A 20,093-nucleotide genomic window follows, 5' to 3' on the forward strand; every position below is an offset into this window, starting at 1 on the left:
AACAACGACGACGGCGACGCTGACGACAACCTCTTGAAAACAAATACGTTTAGATTTTACAATAGTCCCAATCTTTAAAGGAAAAGCCCTGGAAGCGAGATTGAGATTTTGTCTTCGAATTTGGAGGCTACTTAGATCTGTTCAGTACACGTATCCGTCTGATAATATGTTTAAGTTAAACAGGTATCGCCAGCGCTAATTCTAAAACACTTAACGGGAAATGCGAAGAATTAGCGCTCATGGTTCACGTTCTCCAAACAGGCAGAACTTGGTTATTTCACATTGGTGTTTACCAAAACATGGCTAAGAGTATTGTACAAAGAGTTAAACGAACGTTTACAGCCAAAGTTCTGCTCGTTAAACCTTTTGTTTCGTGACGCTGTCGTTCCGTTGCTGTCGTGGTTTGCTTAATCTCCCTAACTAACCAAGCTAGCTCGGGATCATACTGGAAGAGTATCGACATTTTTGTTTGTTTGTTTGTTTTTTTCCTTAACGGACGTTGTTAATTCATAAGGTCAATAGCTAGGGCAAATACACTGAATGGTACTGTTCTGAAGGAAAAAAGGTTTGCTAAGATCAAACCTTACTGCAATGAAAATCAATAAAATCAATCCTTACTAGCTACAAGTACAAATTCATATGAATATCCGTTGTCGAGTTCCCTGGGTGTTCTCGGTATAAATAAACAATAGCCTCCATTTGATGCGAAAATGTGCTCGGATATTTGTCCGCGGACATTATCTGTTCCGAGAAGCGAACAGTTTTCCGAGAGCGTAGCTCGAGGAAAACCGTGAGCTTCGAGGAACAGATAATGTCCAAAGACAAATATCCGAGCACATTTTCGCGCCAAATGGAGGCTACTGTGTTTATTATTCTTCAAATCTTTTTCGCAACGCGCGCAGTTTTGAAAATTGGGGAATATTCTCGGATATTCCCTAGCTTTAGCAGGGAATATTCGGTCACGTGACGCGTTTAGACCAATCGCGCGCGAGCGAAAATATTTGATGGATTATAATGGTCTATACTAGGAGACTGCCCGAAAGGGGTACCTTTTTGAGGCTTCAGGTATATTAAAGGGTAGGAATGAACGGGTAGGGAAATCTGTCATCTTGACTCCCGGTACAACGTGAACTGAGCAAATATTGGTTTTTGGATTCACATCTCTTGTGGTAATGCTTGATGTTCTCCCGCAATATTGTTCATTAACATCATTTAGAGGGTTTACAAAAGGGATGCAGCGTTCTTTAGTGGGTATGTAAAAGGAATACCTTTTTTCAATTAAAGGTATATGATAGAGCTGCCTTTTCTGTGAAAATGGTATTCAAAAGGGTAAGGGGTTGGACCTCGGGTTGGAGCCTTCCCAAATAAAGCTTTGGAGAGTACTTCGAGTTTGTTTTAATTGAAAAGTAACTGAACAAGTTACAAAACATGTGAACACCATGCAAGGAAATCAACAATAAGGTTTTCATCTGTAGTCACTTGTCGTGTCAGATAACAGAACGTTAGAAATAACAATAAAAAGGAATTCAAGAGCGAGTAAGAGAACAAACAGGCCTTCAAAATTTCATACCCGGGTCTTACTCTGCCTAACACTTGGCCGTAGGGAATCTGGATTTGCTCACGATCCCTATTCAAAATTATTAGAATAGAATATAAAAGAATCCTTACTACCGGTTTGGTTACGCTGTCTAAGGTAACTTGCTGCTACCTAAGGAGATACTCTCTGTCCTCCCTGTTTGGTTGCACAGTATAAGGATCTCCCTGGCGTTCTTACGGCATTCGTCTCCTATACTGCACTGTTTAAAAGCTTGATAAACGTTTGCCAAGTTGTTGTAGCTTGCTGCTACAGCTGCGTGTACCTCGCCGAAAATCTTTTTCCTGATGATTAGTGCCTTCTCGTGGTATTCTTTGGCTTGATTGTACTGTCCAAGATCCTGATAAACACCTCCCAAGTCGTTATAGGTTGCTGGGACATTAGCATCTTCGTCGTCGAAAATCTTTTTCCTGATGATCAGTGCCTTCTCGAGGTATCCTTTGGCTTCATTGTACTGTCCAAGAGATTGATAAACAGTTTCCAAGTTGTTATAACTTGTTGCGACATCACCATACTACTCCCCGAAAATCTTTTTTCTCGATGATTAGTGTTTCTCGTGACATTCTTTTGTTTCATTGTACTGTCCAAGAGCTTGATAAACATTTCCCAAGTTGTTATAGCTTGCTGCGATATTAGCATGTTCCTAGCCGCAAATCGTTTTCGTGATGATCAGTGCCTTCTCGAGGTATTCTTTTGCTTTATTGTACTGTCCAAGAGCTTGATAAACGTTTGCCAAGATTTTATAGCTTACTGCAACATTAGCATGTTCCTCGCCGAAAATCTTTTTCCAGATGATTAGCGCCTTCTCGCAATATTCTTTGGCTTCATTGTACTGTCCAAGAGCTTGATAAACATTTCCCAAGTTGTTATAACTTGTTGCGACATTAGCATGTTCCTCGCCGAAAATCTTTTTCCAGATGATTAGTGCCTTCTCGCAATATTCTTTGGCTTCATTGTACTGTCCAAGAGCTTGATAAACATTTCCCAAGTTGTTATAACTTGTTGCGACATAATCATGTTCTTCGCCGAAAATATTTTTCGCGATGATCAGTACCTTCTCGTAATATTCTTTGGCTTTGTTGTACTGTCCAAGATCTTGATAAACATTTCCCAAGTTGTTATAACTTGTTGCGACATTAGCATGTTCCTCGCCGAAAATCTTTTTACTGATGGTCAGTGCCTTTTCGTAATATTCTTTGGCTTCATTGTACCGTCCAAGATCTTGATAAACATTTCCCAAGGTGTTATAGCTTACTGCAACATTAGGATGTTCCTCGCCGAGAATCTTTTTTCTGATGATCAGTGCCTTCTCGTAATAATCTTTGGCTTCATTGTACTGTCCAAGAGCTTGATAAACATTTCCCAAGTTGATATAACTTGTTGCCACATTAGCATGTTCCTCGCCGAAAATCTTTTTCCTGATGATCAGTGCCTTCTCGAGGTATTCTTTTGCTTCACTGCACAGTTTAAGAGCTACATAAACACTTCCCAAGTTGTTATAACTTGTTGCGACATTAGCGTGTTCCTCGCCGAAAATCTTTTTCGTGATGATCAGTGCCTTCTCGTAATATTCTTTGGCTTCATTGTACTTTCCAAGGGTGCCACAAAGGTTTCCCAAGTTGTTATAGGTTCCTGCGACATCAGCATGTTCCTCGCCGAAAATCTTTTTCCTGATGATCAGTGCCTTCTCGTAGTATTCTTTTCCTTCATTGTACTGTCCAAGAGCTTCATAAATATTTCCCAAGTTATTATAACTTTCTGCGACATTCGCATGTTCCTCGCCGAAAATCTGTTTCCTGATGATCAGTGCCTTCTCGTGGTATTCTTTGGCTTGATTGTAATGTCCAAGAGAGTGATAAACACCTCCCAAGTTGTTATAACTTGCGGCTACACTCGAATGATGCTCACCGTGAATTGCAGTATAAATCTTGGTAGCCTCCTCATGGCACGATATTGATGATTCATACTGACATGTCATTGATAATGTTAACGCATGCACACCAAAAACATTTGCTTTAATTATGTCGCCCTTTCTCGTACTACTTGTATGTTGAACAAAATCATAGGCTGACGTTGAAAATAGAATTGCATTGGATAAATTACTTAGGTCATAAAACACAGCAGCAGTTAAACAAAGCCACGAAACGACATTGTCAGGAGAAATGAAGGGTGCTAACTCCTTCACCCAAACAACGCCAGCAGGAAAGGTGTTTGTGAGAATTTCATACAACGCTTTGCAATGAGTTGTAATTCGTCGTAGCAATACGCAAACGTCCCCACTTTCATGTAAACGATCCCTCTCCGACTCAATGAGGTACTGAAAAACCAGAACTGCTACAGATAAACACTCGTATTTCTCTGTGACCTCCATCAGTGACATTTTCCTGAGTACTTTATGAACAACAGTATGCACTCTTAAATAGCTGGGTGCCTCATCCTCACTGTATAAACGCATAATTAAGGAAGAGTTTAAAATCTTTGCTTTGATTAACTCGTCAGTCTGTCGCGAGGTGCGACTATTGACAAAGTTGACAGCTGCTTGAATTGGGACAGGTTCCGAACCACACAGCGAGAAAAAAAGAAACGTCTGGCGAAGAACTTCATCGCTTTTCAAAGTTGTATCTATTGCCAATTGAATTACTTCAGTCATCTTTTTCGGATACGCAAGATTCACTTGAGTAAGACGTTCTTCTGTTACTTCACGTTCGACATCCGCAAGTGTTGTCAAGAAGTTTGACCAGTTATAGGTTGAAGAACGACTCACAAATTGCACGTAAGTTGCGGCGGCTGCTAAGGAAAGCGGCTGATAGTCTAGTTCCTCAGCAACCTTTTGAACTTTCTCGTTATTGGACATTTCCGATACTTGTTTCAATAGCTCTACTGCGTCCTCAGGCTGCATTCCTTCACTGAGTGACTCATGGTAAGTATGAGGAGCATTTGTAGGAATTGCACTGGTATCTTGAGTTGTAATCAGCACCCGACCGTGACCCCACTCTTCACTGGCGGTTTGAGGTAGGTACTCATAAACCAAGGACAGGTTAACAACGTTGTCTGCTATTACTAACCATTTTGAGAACTGTTTAAACTGCGGGAAAATTAAACACTGGAGTTGCTGAAGTCTTTCCTTGGGGTTGGCTTCTTCCGCGGTAGCCAGTTTGGTGAGGGCGTATTCAGTAATTCCCAACTGTTTAGCCTGACTGAGGTACGAGTCAGCTAGTGTTTCAAGGGTTTCAGCATTCAGGGTGGCAACGAACACTAAGCCCTCACTCTCACCTGATCCTTTTGTAAAGAACTCTTCTCCAATTTGACGCGCAAGTTGAGTTTTGCCACATCCAGGATTTCCTGATAAATAAATGGTACTGACTGCTCCATTACTTCCATCGTCAAGCTCTTGCATTTTTGTCATGACCCTTGTGACGTCGTTTGAACGTCTGATGATTTGGTGAGATGGCTTGAAAGTGAGATTACAAAAAGACTTAACTTTGCAGTTAATCTCTTGTGTAAGACATTCAACCTGCTCTTCCTTTTCCTGTATCCTGTCTTGGGCCACTTGTAAATCACATTTGACTTCTTTTAATTCCGATTGAAGATTAGCAACCTGTGCCATCAAGTTGTTTACTTCCACCGTGGGAAAGCTCGTCTGATTTTTAACCGCCTCTATATCACCGATCGGAAGACTTAAAGAGTTGAACGCCAGCAACACTCTTCCGACATAACCCCTGAATTCAGCATCAGTAAGTTTCGCCGCGCTGATATGAGCAATGTCATTTCGGACTAGGCGAAGATCATCGACTTCTTTATTGATTGCTGCACTCAGCGTTGTGCCAATGCTATCTGAGAACAGGATCGCGAAAAACAAACAGCTACAGTCCCACTCTGCTGTGTTACCGTTTTGTATAGTCGCCAGATATCGCACATTCTTGGAGCGGCTTTTTCTAGACTCCTTATTATAAAAGTCTAAACCATTTTTTGGCGTGTCCTTCCATTCTCCAGGTGTTGTTTTGTATAGGAAATCCCATTCTTGCTTGAAGACTTGTCGTAAACCTTCGGGAACCAAGTTAAAGGCAATGTAACAAATTCGAAAATAGTTCAATTGTTCTGAAGTATACTCCATTGTGGAATGATCTGTTGTAAAGATATACCATTTGATTCTGGTTACGAAGATTTATGTAGAGAGGAGAATGTCCCGTTTATTCTAGAGACGCGTTCTTTGGCTGTCTGGACGAACTTGAGCAAGTTTTCTCAGAGCTGTTGTTTTCGCCTATCAGTGTAAAGACGACAGAGGACAAATAATTCGTCAAGGCGGACGATATCTTATTTGGTACATCTTCAGGTCACTCCACTGAAATACAACCTGCACTGAGATTTTTGTCAAACTTTGCCTATTAATTGTTTATATTATAGGAGGGGTGTCTGTGTTCGTTTAGGAGCAACACCTTGTTTATACCCAATAAATCCTTATAATAACACCATGATTATAGTCACGATTACTTGCTAAATTCACGCTTCCGAGGATTGTTTCTTGTTTTATACTGAGAGTAGTAATGCACGTTTATATGGGCCGTAACCAATCAGGAGCCAAGAAATACAATAGGCTATTGTTTGGAGAACAATGGATTTTATTGTTCTGCAAATCCAAGATGGCACCTTGAAAAATCGGACCAATCCGGAGCCGAATTAAGAATTTAAGATGGCGGCGCCCACGAAAGTTGTCCATGTTGGAAAACAGCACACCAGCCTCGACAGACGACCTGGGATTGGTCTCACGGATTTCCATGGCGACACAAATCACGCCAGGATCACGCAAAAAATGTCATGCAACTTCGAAATCGATACTTACAGTGTCCTGTGGTCCTAAACGACAGAAGTCCGTCCTGCAAGCGGCCATGATAGAAACTGAGAGACTTGGGTTCGACTGCAGGTTAGATAGGGTCATGCAAAGCGTGGTGGGACGATGACCTCATTGGAAACCAATCAGAGAATAGATGACATCAGCCTACATCAGTATAGACCCATTTACCTCGCTTTCATGCTGGGATTTTAATGAGATACATCTAACTGTGACTCATGAAAATTCATCTTCGTCTGGCAAGGGTGTCACGTGTTACACAAAATTCATTTTAAAAACAAAGATTATATTCTTCAAAAGTTCTGGTGTTACAAACTAGGTCATTTGCTGAGTGACCAGCGTCCATACACTATTTGCAAACAAGGTTTGTGCGTGCTGACGAAGTTGGAGAGAGTGTGTCTTGTTAGATGTTATTTTCTCAGTATAAAATAATGTTACCATTGATCATTGCTTTTAGGACATGTGGTGGCTCTTAAAGGAGCCGTTTTTGTTTTGATGTTTTACTGACTGCTCAAGAAGTAAGTCTAACGCATTCATGAGGGGTGAGATTGTCTCTTCCTGTTCTGCAACTCTCTTGTGAAGAACCAACTCCTTAGAGTGTCCGATATGTTTCTCCGGCACTCTTGCCATGAAGTTTTGGTCTAAACAGACCTCCATCTCCTTTAATTTCACCTCCCCGCTAATCTTTGGCGATGGCGTACCATCAACCAATGAGTTGCTGGGAAGAGAAAGATCTCTCTCCACTCTAAAAGTGTTTGTGAAGTCGTTTCGTCAAAATCTTTGTCGTACTCCATCGTCAACTTGTCATATGTGGGATAAATTAAAACCGAAAAGCACACGTTTAGAAGCTGTATCTTCAAAGTTCACATCAACATTCTTTTGACTAATAACCGGGTATTCACAAAACAATAGACAATGTCACATGGTTAACAACCAATGAGAAGATGGGGGATAAGGGGTATACCCCACAGTAATGTCGTTGAATTGTCATAAGCAAAACAAAGCGTCTGAGTCTTTATAACGTTTATGGAATAACTCCAAAGAAAGAATTGATTATAATTTTAACTCTTTAAGTCTTGACCGCTGGTATTCCACAAAGTGTTGGGAACTAAACTCGTTTCCAGTTTCAGACTCTTGGTCCCTGGCCCCAAAACGCACAATATTCTGCCCTAGTTTTCTTTGCTTTTGGTCATGAAGTCTTTGCCTGATCCGTTCCTTATTCTTGGCATAATAACTTCTCCAATATTCGTTGATCCATTCCCTGTTGTTTTTACAGTATTGTCTTCGGTAATTTCTGATGTACTCCTTGTTCTGTTGACAATAGGCTCTCGGGCTGCTGGCGAGTCGTTCCCTGTTGTTTTCATATTATCTTTTACGACACCACCACCACCGCATTCACCACCACCACCACCACCACATTTACCACCACCACCACATTCACCACCACCTACACCACCATTATTACATTCACCACCACCAACATATTTACCACCATTTCATCTATCGCCATCACCACCACCCACACCACCACTACCACATTTACCACTACCACTGCCACCACCACCACCACCACATTCACCACCACCTACACCACCATTACTACATTCACCACCACCACCATATTTAACACCACCATATCTATCACCACCACATTTACCACCATTACATCTATCACCATCACCACCACCTACACCACCACTACCACATTTACCACCACCTTCACCACCACCACATCCACCACCACTACCACCACCATATCTGCCACCACCACCACCACCTATACCACCACTACCACATTTACCACCACCACAATCTTCACCACCACCACCACCACATTCACCACCACCACATCCACCACCACATTTACCACCACCATATCTACCAGCACCACCACCTATACCACCACCACCACATTTACCACCACATCGACCACCACCACTACTGCAGCCACCACATTCATCAACTACATCATTAATCATGTATATAAATAAGGTCTAAACCGCCTCAATTCATTTTGAGTCAAACTAGCAAGGAGTCATGTCCCTTTATTGTCGATATTGTTATAGACTATTCTCTCATACAGACAGTAGAATTCGTCACGAGAAACATAGTTGTCAAAGCAGTGGATCAGAAAAAACACGAGAAGATGTCCCAAATATCACATTTCCCACCGAAAAGCGCATGGGATCCCTTGTAGAATAGAATGGGAGAAGCGTTTCGGTTCAAGACACCCTCCAGTATTTTGATCGTGGGTCCCTCTGGCTGCGGAAAGACTTGTTTTACCGAATTGTTACTCTTGGATCACTTGGAAGAATTGTTTGTAAACCCTCCCCCTATGATTCATTATTGCTACGGGACATGGCAAGATGGATTTAGAGACATGAAAGACGCTGGTGTGCAATTTCACGTAGGGATTCCAGAGTCAGACCATCTCAAGTCATGGTTTCCGCAGGGTGGATTACTCGTATTAGACGATCTGATGGCAGAGGGAGGTCAGGACAAACCGTTGCTAGGCTTATTCACCAAACACTCTCATAATTAAAATATCACCGTGTTGTACTTGTGCCAGGACATGTTTCCACCAGGAAATACGCCAAGAGAATTTCCAGGAATGCCCACTACATCATAGCCTTCAAAAATCCAAGAGATCAATTAGGGATGAAGAATTTACTGCTTCAAGTTTTTCCAACTTGCTGGCAAGACATGATGGACGCAAATCAAAAATGACCGAACGACTGTTTGGGTACACGGTCCTGGATTTACATCCCACCAGTGATGACAGGAAATGTGTATTTAGTCACCTCCTGACACACGAAGGATACTCGCGCTGGCATCGAAGAAAGAGAGAGGATGTCTGATCATTGACTAAATGGTATATTAAATATCAGTTTAATCGACTCGGTTCATCTTAAGCACGCTGTCTTGGGTGAAGGTCGACGAGAATCATGGGTGATCGTTCAAAAGACATTTTTGGCCCCGTGGAAGATAACAATGATGAAAACGTAGATGAGGAAGAGGAGGTGGAAGAAGAGAAGCCTGAAGAGGAACAGGAAGAAGAGGAGGACAGTAGCAGCTCCGAAGAGGAAGAAGCAGACGACCATGAACCAGATCCGTGGAGTCCGTTAGGTCAAAAAGTCGGGCAAGACGTCAAAGAACCTACTTGAAAGAAGTCCAGCAGTTCCTGGATAAGGGAAAATCCCAAAACTACGCCGAAAATGCTGCTTTCAATGTCCTATTACCTGTAAGTAGAAGGTTACGAAGGACTTACTTAGAGCGTCTAAAATGGACTCACCATATCAAACACGACGCAATACACCGTAAAGTCATAAAGACTCTTCGACACTTTATTGAGGAAGACGACATGGATTTTGATGAAGCGGCCGAGTCGGCAGTGGCAAAACGGAAATTCCTACTAAACAGAGTAATGCAAAAGAAGTTACTCCCCGACGACGATGACGAAGAGAAAGTAGAACAAGAGACCTGAATCAGCCATGTGACTCTTATAAGAGAGTAGGACTCTAGGGTTTTACTCATTATTTGTAAGACGCCACACAAGATGAATTGCTCCAGTCAACTGCTGGAGAATGACCACAGGGTTGTCTGTAAAAAGGCCTACCATAAGAAATGTTATCCCTAGAACAGAAAACGAATCCTGGCCCAACAAAAAAGATATCGTGCAGAGAACGTGGAGATTCTAAAAATCCGTCATAAGAGATGGTATGAAAAACACAAGGAACGACTTGCCAGCAGCCAGAGAGCCTTTTGTCTACAGAACAATGAGCACACCAGAAATTACCGAAGGCAATGCTGTAAAAACAACAGGGAACGGATCAACGAATATTGGAGAAGTTATTATGCCAAGAATAAGGAACGGATCAGGCAAAGACTTCATGACCAAAAGCAAAGAAAACTAGGGCAGAATATTGTGCGTTTTGGGGCTAGGGACCAAGAGTCTCTGAAACTGGAAACGAGTTTAGTTCCCAATACTTTGTAAAATACCAACGGTCAAGACTTAAAGAGTTAAAATTATAATCAACTTTTTCTTTGGAGTTATTATTCAATAAACGTTATAAAGACTCTGTTTTGCTTATAACAATTTAACGACATTACTGTGGGGTATAACCCTTATCCCCATCTTCTCATTGGTTCTTAATCACGTGATAACGCATAGCCCCCTATCCCCCATCTTCTCATTGGTTGTTAACCACGTGACATTGTCTATTGTTTTGTGAATACCGGTTATTACTCGAACGGTCTTATTAAAATTCATTTTACTTGGGACCGACTTATGCGGAATTGTTGTTATACATTTTAATTCTAGACAAAGTAAGTGTTTTTCATTGTTTTTCAAAATAACCGTATTTGTGAGTATTGAAAAAACTAGGTAGTTAGCGTGTCGGGCGGTAACCAATCCGTCACGATTTAGTTGTAAGACTTTAGCGTTTTGAGTGAGAAAAGAATGTTGATGTGAACTTTGAAGATACAGCTTCTAAACATGTGCTTTTCAGTTTTAATTTATCCCACATATGACAAGTTGACGATGGAGTACGACAAAGATTTTGACGAAATGACTTCACAAGTACGTTTGGAAGTGGAGAGAGATCTTTCTCTTCCCAGCAACTCATTAGGGACCTTAAGATACTGGACGCGGCGGCCTTGAAGAACGCCGTCACGTCCGAGAGGGCATGGCCATGGGTAGTGACCACCACCTTTGTGCGGGAAAAAGAAACCTTAAGATTTGCGTTGTGCAAGCGGTGGCCGAGACAAGTCATAACAACAAACAGGTTCAGTCAGAGAATCAGGCGGTTTCGCTGTTATGACGTCGTTTAAGAAGACCCAAGAAGAGCATGAAGAGTACGAAAGATTTGACCTTGAAGAAGTGGCAGATTCAGAGTGTAGAGCGGTCCTAACCTGCCACAGATTTATTTCACATGATAAAAATCAAGGTGAAATAAGAAATAAATCAATACCCTGTGCGAGGAAATTTCCACAGATTTACCTGCTTTTCGGATTTCTTTCTGAAGACTTGACGCTCACTTTTCCTCTATATGCTCGCTAAAACTGAATTATGAAAACAAAATTGAACCAAACAGTTTAGGAATCTATTTCTTTATAATAATATTTACAAATTTTGGGCAAAATATGTTATTTTAAGGGAAAAAGTCAGAAAATAACTCACCTCTCTGAGAGGCCGCCAAAATGAACTTCGTCGCCGCCACAACTGAGGTGGAGGCCGTCAAGTGGTGTGACATTTATGCAAATTAAATTGAAGACCTTACGAATTTACTTCCCGTTGCCGTCCTCCTACGCCGCGTCCGGGGTATCTTAAGGTCCCTATTGGTTGATGGTACGCCATCGCCAAAAATTAGCGGGGAGGTGAGATTAAAGGAGATGGAGGTTTGTTTAGACCAAAACTTCATGGCAAAAGTGCCGGAGAAACATATCAGGCACCCTAAGGAGTTGGTTCTTCACAAGAGAGTTGCAGAACAGGAAGAGACAATCTCACTCCTCATGAATGCGTTAGACTTACTTCTTGAGCAGTCAGTAAAACATCAAAACAAAAACGGCTCCTTTAAGAGCCACCACATGTCCTAAAAGCAATGATCAATGGTAACATTATTTTATACTGAGAAAATAACATTCATCTAACAAGACACACTCTATCCAACTTCGTCAGCACGCACAAACCTTGTTTGTAAATAGTGTATGGACGCTGGTCACTCAGCACACGACCTAGTTTGTAACACCAGAACTTTTGGAGAATATAATCTTTGTTTTTAAAATGAATTTTGCGTGACGTGTGACACCCTTCCAGACAAAGATGAATTTTCATGAGTCACAGTTAGATGCATCTCATTAAAATCCCAGCATAAAAGCAAGGTTAATGGGTCTATACTAATGTACGCTGTCGTCTATTCTCTGATTGGTTTCCGATGAGGTCATCGTCCCACCATGCTTTGCACCACCCTATCTAACCTGCAGTTGAACCTAAGTCTTTCAGTCTCCATCATGGCCGCTTGCAGGACGGACTTCTGTCGTTTAGGACCACAGGACACTGTAAGTATCAATTTTTTTAACAATTGGGTTGCCATGGAAATTCGTGAGACCGATCCCACGTCCTCTGTCGAGGCTGGTGGGTTGCTTTCCAACATGGCCGACTTTCGTGGGCGCCACCATCTTGAATTCTTAATTCGGCTCCGGATTGGTCCGATTTTTCAAGGCGTCATCTTGGATTTGCAGAACAATAAAATCCATTGTTCTCCAAACAATAGCCTATTGTCTTTCTCGGCTCCTGATTGGTTACGGCCCATATAAGCGTGCATTACTACTACTGAGAATTGGTCCATATTTAGTTTTAGCCAATTTTTTTTACTCAATTTAAAACAACAGAAAAAAATGATAGGTCACCGAACTCGTTTTCGAGAAAATGACAATTTACCTCTATGGCAAGGTCCAGCAGTAAAGAAAAAGCCACCATTTCTCAATATGCACGCGCTTCTCACGCCTGAAATTATGCGCAGTTGGGATGCGCAATGCAATACTGGGGAATGACCTTAAATGGTAAACTGAAGATTAAATGGATTGGAGAGTTTGTTTTGGTTTTACACTATAGACGCATAAAATTCGGTTGTTAAGTTCGCATACTATTGGACGTTGTCGTGATATATCTTTAGGTGCTAAAATATGTATCTTTTCCACAGCTGCACCCATGCATAAACTGAACCAGTTGATCTATTCCTGAGTACCGAGAAATTTAATTGAATGCAATATACTTTTGTGACATTTGCTGTATTTCTCTCTGAAAACGTATGAAATGTCTAACACGTACCACAAGGTAAATGCTGTCCTTGAAATTGTTAATTTTTCGAGGCGGTTTGACGTTTTATTTCCGCTTTTTCTTAACTATGGTAACAAATATATGGAAATGCCAAATAAAAAATTAAACTAACTTGAAAATTTTTGAAAATAATATTAGGGCAAAAAATTGAACGCACAACTTAAGATACAGACAATAAACTCAACTTAAACGTCACGAAAAGTTGGCAACTTTATGCCTTTGAATGATGCAAGAAACAGACCCATTCAAATCGGATTGTGGACAAATTATTCGATCCCAACCAAGCATAAAATTATGTGCTTTCCCTTTGTGGCTGGTTGTGTTGAGGCAGTTGCTGAGGTATCAGTTCTCTTTACCAGTTTATAAATAGTTATTTTCCCATCAGTTATGAGAATTTACTGTTACATCAAAACAACATCTACAAGTTGATGAGTTTCATTATCGTTGTTATGGTATACCAGTTTGCTTGAAAATACGTTGATTTGGTACTGAAGAAGAAATAAGCTGGTCGATTTTCTTGGAAATGAAAATTTTTAAGACAATTAAATGTCCAAAATACCTGGAAAAGAGTCTGATTTCGTAACTGCTTGATTGTTCTCTTGTAGTTTCTTCAAACGATCAAAATCTGCAACAACAATTGCAATGAACATTAATACGGATATAAACAGAACCTTCCTAATTCAATTTGTTGCCAAATTGTTAAGCAAATAACAAAGTTTCTACCTTCTGACGTTTCGCATTAAAACAGCACCGAGTAGTAATACTTCTTCTTTTTTCTTCTTTGCCAAACACCTGTGAATAGATCTGAAAGCTTCAACGTCACATCAAAGGAAAGCGAAAGTGCTAATATAGCAATACTAAACGTAAGAGTGACTCGCTCTTCATACTCATTCAGCTCACTTTTGACAGTTAATTCCTATGTAGTCATGTACGTGACCTCTGTGGCCGTTATAAGAAAACCTCCAAAATGTCAAAAAAAAATGTGTTTTTGGCGAAAGGCTCCGGGAGTCAATGGGTTAATCAACGACAAGTGACCAAATATTTCAAAAGACGAGTCCTTTTGTGATAACTTTGGCAAATCTATCCAAAGCAAGCTCAAGAACACCAGGAATTTCGCAAAATTTCGATTTTAGGGTTTACTGATAATACAAAATGGAATGCCTCAGTAGGTAATTACAATTCTAAACACACGCTTTTAACATACTCTCACCTATCATAAGTTCAGTAATAGAAAATGAAAGTAAAAACGTGCGAGCGACGCGTTATCTGATCTCCACACATATTCACAGTAATGACTTAGAAATCACGAGTTGCGCACAAGATGGGAATTAAAACCACAAAGGGTCAACCAGAACTAGACTAAAGTACTTCTAGAATTTTCCTTCACTAAATTTAGCATTCCGTCAAAACAAGAACTTATTTCCCTTATTTTTTCGCTCCCTTTTCTTTTTTTCTGATTTGATTTTCATTGCTTTATGTGCTTTCTGTTTATTAAAAGCGAAAAACAAAGGCTGTGGCTTTATGGATTGAAATTGCTCTGGCCTACGATAATGTGTAGACTTTTCATTTAAAGAATGTTCATTTCCGGTCCATGCTTCATACGAATTGTGAACGTTCTGTTTCGCTGTTATTTACAATTAATTTACCTTGTTTAGCCTTACAGAGATCAGATCTAATCTCTCCTTACAAAAACAGTGCAAAATTAAGCGAACAGGTCGGACGAAATAAGAAATTGCCATCAACGGAATTATATTTTTACTGAAACAAATTCTCCCACTTCGTAATATAAGAAATACTTATACACCAGTAAGGAGAATTTGTGTGTAGCATCAGAGCAGAACCAAAACTAACTAATTACAACTGTTTGTAGTTCCATCTGGCTTTATTTTTGTACTAAAAAACTTGGTGAGCAAGTTATACTGCCGGAGTTTTCTTCGCCGGTTTGTTTGCAACGGGAAATGATCAAATGCGCATTGCACAGTAGCGGAAAAGTGCGAGTTTGCATAATGAAAAGTTTCGCAGCGACTTTCGACAAAGAAATCAATCTTGTACACGACACTGAGAATTCAAAGACTTCGCCAGAATTTCGCGGTTTGATTGCAGAGACACACGGCATATGTACACGCTTGAATTGTTTCATTTCGTATTCTTACATGACTAAAGATGCGCTAAGTAAATGACTTTATTATACATTGTAGTCACCATCTGTCTTCTCATTGGCTAAAAGCCTACAGTTGATTCTGGGAAACAGCGCAACCTACAGATTATTCACTAATCTGCCAGCAGATTAGTGAATAATCAGTAGGTTGTGCGCCCAATGCATTATTTCCAAGAGCAACGTCAAGTTCACGTAAGAACACGGCTTGTCGAAAATAAACTGTGCTCGGTGCGATAATGCGTTTGTTGATATCTACTTTAAAACAATGTATAATAAAACAATTTCGAGATTCGGTTTTTGTGATATCCGAAATAATCAAGACGTTACCTCGACGTAACAATACGATACCTCGACGTTGATTATTCCGGATATCACAAAAACCTCATCCAATACTTGTTTATAATTTGCAATGATAGCGAGACGAGTAGCTTGTATATACTGTACTTACAATTGTCCTGTATGGCGGAATCTAAGACTATTCCAGAAATTCTGAAGTTCACTTCGTTCTTTGGGCAATGCCTTGGATCTAAATTGTAAAGCAAACAAGACTGAAAATGAGAATGTGCTCTGTGAAGCGTTAATTGATCTTCCCACATTCCGAGGTCTACAAAAAAGATGCCTGTCAGAGTGCTTAGATCAACAAAAAGGTCAGCTCACGAAGTGATGATCAAAGTGCTAGAACGTTCCATCACTATATTTAGCTGCCCTCCATTTTGACTTCCTTTCCTGTTTAAGCCAAAATGAAAAACTATGAAAAAAATGACTCCTCTTTCACCGCTTTAACTTTTTATCAGTTACTAGCTGTAGAAAAAGTAGGCTTAAAGAAAAAGTAAAAACTATTTAACACGGCACGGTCTTTAGTAAGGCGCTCGATGTATCCTTGCAGCAAATAATTCAGTTTTCACCTCGTAGGCAGATCAGCATCTTATTTCTCACGGCGTATCTCGGTAAAGTCAAGTGTACAGGTCTGGAGAATTATTAAACTGATCACTCATGCGAAGAACCATAACAACTCATTGGAGAAGGCCAAGAGAGATAATTTGTATGTTTTCAAAGGACAATGTGTCAGTGATTGTGTGACCGCCTGAGTAATGTTAACATTTGATGGTTTTAAATAAGACCGTGGAACGCGTGATATTCAATAAGTTCAAATCAATAATGGACACGTTCCAAGTATTTGTAGTAAACGCGACGGTTTAATTGCAAAACATAGCAACAAGAGATCTCAACTGAAAGATCGTTTTGTTTTGTTTTTTACAGTGACCTTTGTAAGACAAACATGTACTTTCGTATTTTTCCAGTTGACTATAGAGATGGAGAGAGAACCTTATTTGGAACAAAATCGTTTGCATTGTTATCGTGAAGTTCGGCCGCAAAACATTCGCGACCAGGACGTGTATTGCCTGTTTCTTGAGGTTATAGTTTCATCAAATAATATATAGATTTAGCCAAGCCTAAAAGCGGAGCTCCTGGTTGCATAACTGACGATAAAGGAAAAAGAGAATTATTTTTTCTTGGATCAGAAACTCAAGAAACGATCAATTGTGAGCATTCAATTGTTCAGCGTGTGGTTTTGCTATTTTTTCCAGTTAAATTTTAACAAACTATACCCAACAAGCCTAACCAAGATTGTAGAAATTACGTACGCAATATATTAGGGACTTTCCAAGGGACGATTGTACAAGGAATATGTCAGAAGAAAAGTCAACAATGTGCCACGGGTTAATTTGCGCCGAAATTTTGCCTTTGCGAGTATTCCTTCTTTCTCCCCCAGAGAAATAACGTGACTTGAGCCCGCGATTCAATCGTTAAACCAATAACCGGTCAGTAGTCAGCTTTAAAAGAACACGCAACCTCGATGAGCTCTAAGCCTGAGCCCGCGATATAGTCACGTGATACTGGTCAACGGATAGCTTGTTGTAACAGCTGTATATTAACAATAGCGTGGAGGCCCAAAATCAAAGATGCAGCTATGGCAATGGTGCTACTCTCTTAGTTTTCAAGGTATTGGCGTACGGACGGACGGACGGATGGACGTGCGTGCGTACGTACGGACAGTCACATGACAACCAAAATTTTTCAGATGAATGGGTTACCAAATTTTCTAAGGTATGGGGCTCCGTTCGCGCGCCTTCGGTGCGCAGGAGCTCCGCTATAATACCCTCTAAAAGTTTGATGTTTCACAAGTGCGTTCAGTGCCTTGCTGTGATCAGATCTAATCTCTCCTCACAACAACGCAAAATTAAACGTGGAGGTCGGATGAAATAAGGAAATTGACATCAAGTAGGGAGAATTTGTATCCACATCAGGGTAGAATCGAAACTAACTAATTAAAACATTCGTACTTCTATCTGGTGTTGTTTGACTAAAAAACTTGGTGAGCAAGTTATAATGGCGGAGTTTTCTTCGCTGGTTTGATTGCTGAAATGTGCGCGACAAAGTCCTTTGCATAGAAGTGCAGCGAACTGAAAAATAGAGAAGTTTAATCTAAAAAAGCAAAGATTAAAAGATGTACATTTTTTGTAAGATGATCGTGCCGTGGGGCGAGTAAGGCGAAAATTAATATCTTAAGAAAACCAGCGAGACTTAAAAGCAAAGTAGTAGGATTAAAATGCCTCTGAACAACAAATGTGCAAAATAACTGGAACAGACTCTGATGTCGTAACCGTTTAACTGGTTTTGCTTAGTTGCTCTCCTGTTGTTGTTGTTGTTGTTGTTTTTTCTTACAGAAAAGTATTGAAAATTCAAGTGCATGTAGACATAACGTGTTCTTTACACAAAGTGGATAGTGGTCATTGATGGGAGATCTGGTACCTATTGTAAAAATCTGGCGACCAGAAATTTGCGCCAGAATTTTTTACAATGATTGACCGATGGATTTGTTCTGCTCTCTTAATACGAGTGGGTTGTACTCCTGTAGGATACCTACTCTTAATTGAAATGATGAATCTGGATGGAGCATTTGCCCCAGTTTCGACACAAAGGTTAGTTTTGTTTTAAACATGTGTTTAAATTTGCGTGCACGTAATTAAGCTAAAGCTTATTTTTAAGTGTAAGCTAAGTTTTAGAGTTTCAAATTTAAGTTTGAATAATAATTTTATCAGTCATTTACTCGAATTTATCAGAACCAAGCAATCTTTCGATCAAACCACAGCTTAAACCACTACGAAGGTTGTACGGGGTGGTCTCTAGCACGGTTCACGAACCGAAAAAATTTTGAATAACGGATCACAGATATCAAAATTTCATTTTCTCGAATCACGAAAAGAAGCAAGTAGTGTACTCTTTTTAATAACCTGCTCTTGCACTTGAAAGAGTGTTTGAAGAAAGCAAAATCGTAAAAGGCCAAGGCTTTATATTGCAAATTGCATACCTAAATTACTCTCGACAGATGACTCTAACCATTCGGAGGACTCGCGTCTCAAAATCACACAGAAAAAAGTGGTGAAATCACAAATATTGGTTAATAATTCAAGTTCTTCACGGGTCACGCAAAACCTTCAGATCACGGATCACGAAGAATAATTTCTTTAATTCACGTTTCACGGAAAATAAAATCAGCTAATCACACATCACGAGAATACCCCTGTACGACCTTCCACTACGTCTAAAATGCGTTTACTCTCTTAGAAGTGACATCGATAGCTAGCTGTTGTTTTGAAAAGTTTACAGACAGTCACCAGTGACAGTTTTATTGAATTTAACTTACTACACCGATTCCAGAAAAAACCGGAAGTTGCACCGAAACGAAGCTTAATAGCCCTCGCGGTAAAAATAAAGGAACTTTTGGAAAGATGTGTTTGCCATCCTTCGATTGTCTCGATCTCTAAAATGCGAAAAAACAACATGTTCTCACCATTTTTATTGCCTAAAAGAACTTTATTCATGGTTGGTTTAGGAAAAAAAATCTGAATGAAATGAAAATTTTTAAAATCTACGACCCTGACTCGAACAATAGCTTTACTAAAGCTAAAGTAGCTTAAAGTAGTAAAACTAATGAAGCAAGAGCTCGAAAGAACATACGGAAGTAAATTTAAAAATTGCTCCAGATATCGGGAATGTTGCAACAGAACATCCAAACGTAAACAAATTTCCTATGGCTGATTCATTTTTCGCTGACGACTTCAGTCTTCTCAAGTTAGAGAACATCCGATCTCTTTTCATGAATTAAAGTGCACCTAACCCCCCAATTTTTTTTTCGCTAAAACAAATCTAGACTTTATTTGAAGCATTTGGGCGAAGAAATTTTTGAATTTGGTTGAATCTTCGATTTTCTATGCCCTTTCAAAGTCGCGATTAAGTGTTTCACGACCGCGTTTTAGGGAGTCTGGGGCGGCGGTACCTGATGACGTCTACCCAGGAAAAAAACACAATAGCGCCTCAGTCAACTCTCTATATTTGCTCGAGAAAATAGAACGCAAAACTAATCGTTCCGATGTATTTTGGGACTAAAACGTCCAAGTTTTGTCTCAGAATCATTTCTTTTTCGTCACTGAAGTCAGAGTTAAGTTTCGATTCGGAAGGCTCCGAAATAAACTTCGATCGAGCACGTTCGACAACTGTGAACTCACTGCTTAGAGCTTTTAGAGCAATTTACAATATTTCAAGCGACGATGGGGAAGACGTCTTTGCGGACGAGCTGCCTGTATATTAG

General features: G+C 40.2%; 1 protein-coding gene and 2 pseudogenes across 1 annotated transcript in view; 1 reads left to right on the plus strand and 2 right to left on the minus strand.

Annotated features, from left to right (window-relative positions):
• LOC145469182 (uncharacterized) overlaps positions 1-20,093 on the minus strand; it is a 190,392-nt gene that overhangs the window by 62,589 nt on the left and 107,710 nt on the right. The gene's annotated exons all lie outside the window — the stretch shown is intronic.
• Positions 1,410-5,677, minus strand: LOC145469698 (uncharacterized; annotated as a pseudogene).
• On the plus strand, positions 9,187-9,927 carry LOC145470366 (uncharacterized; annotated as a pseudogene).

Source organism: Orbicella franksi, chromosome 15, assembly GCF_964199315.1.
Source record: "Orbicella franksi chromosome 15, jaOrbFran1.1, whole genome shotgun sequence".
Taxonomy (NCBI): domain Eukaryota; kingdom Metazoa; phylum Cnidaria; class Anthozoa; order Scleractinia; family Merulinidae; genus Orbicella; species Orbicella franksi.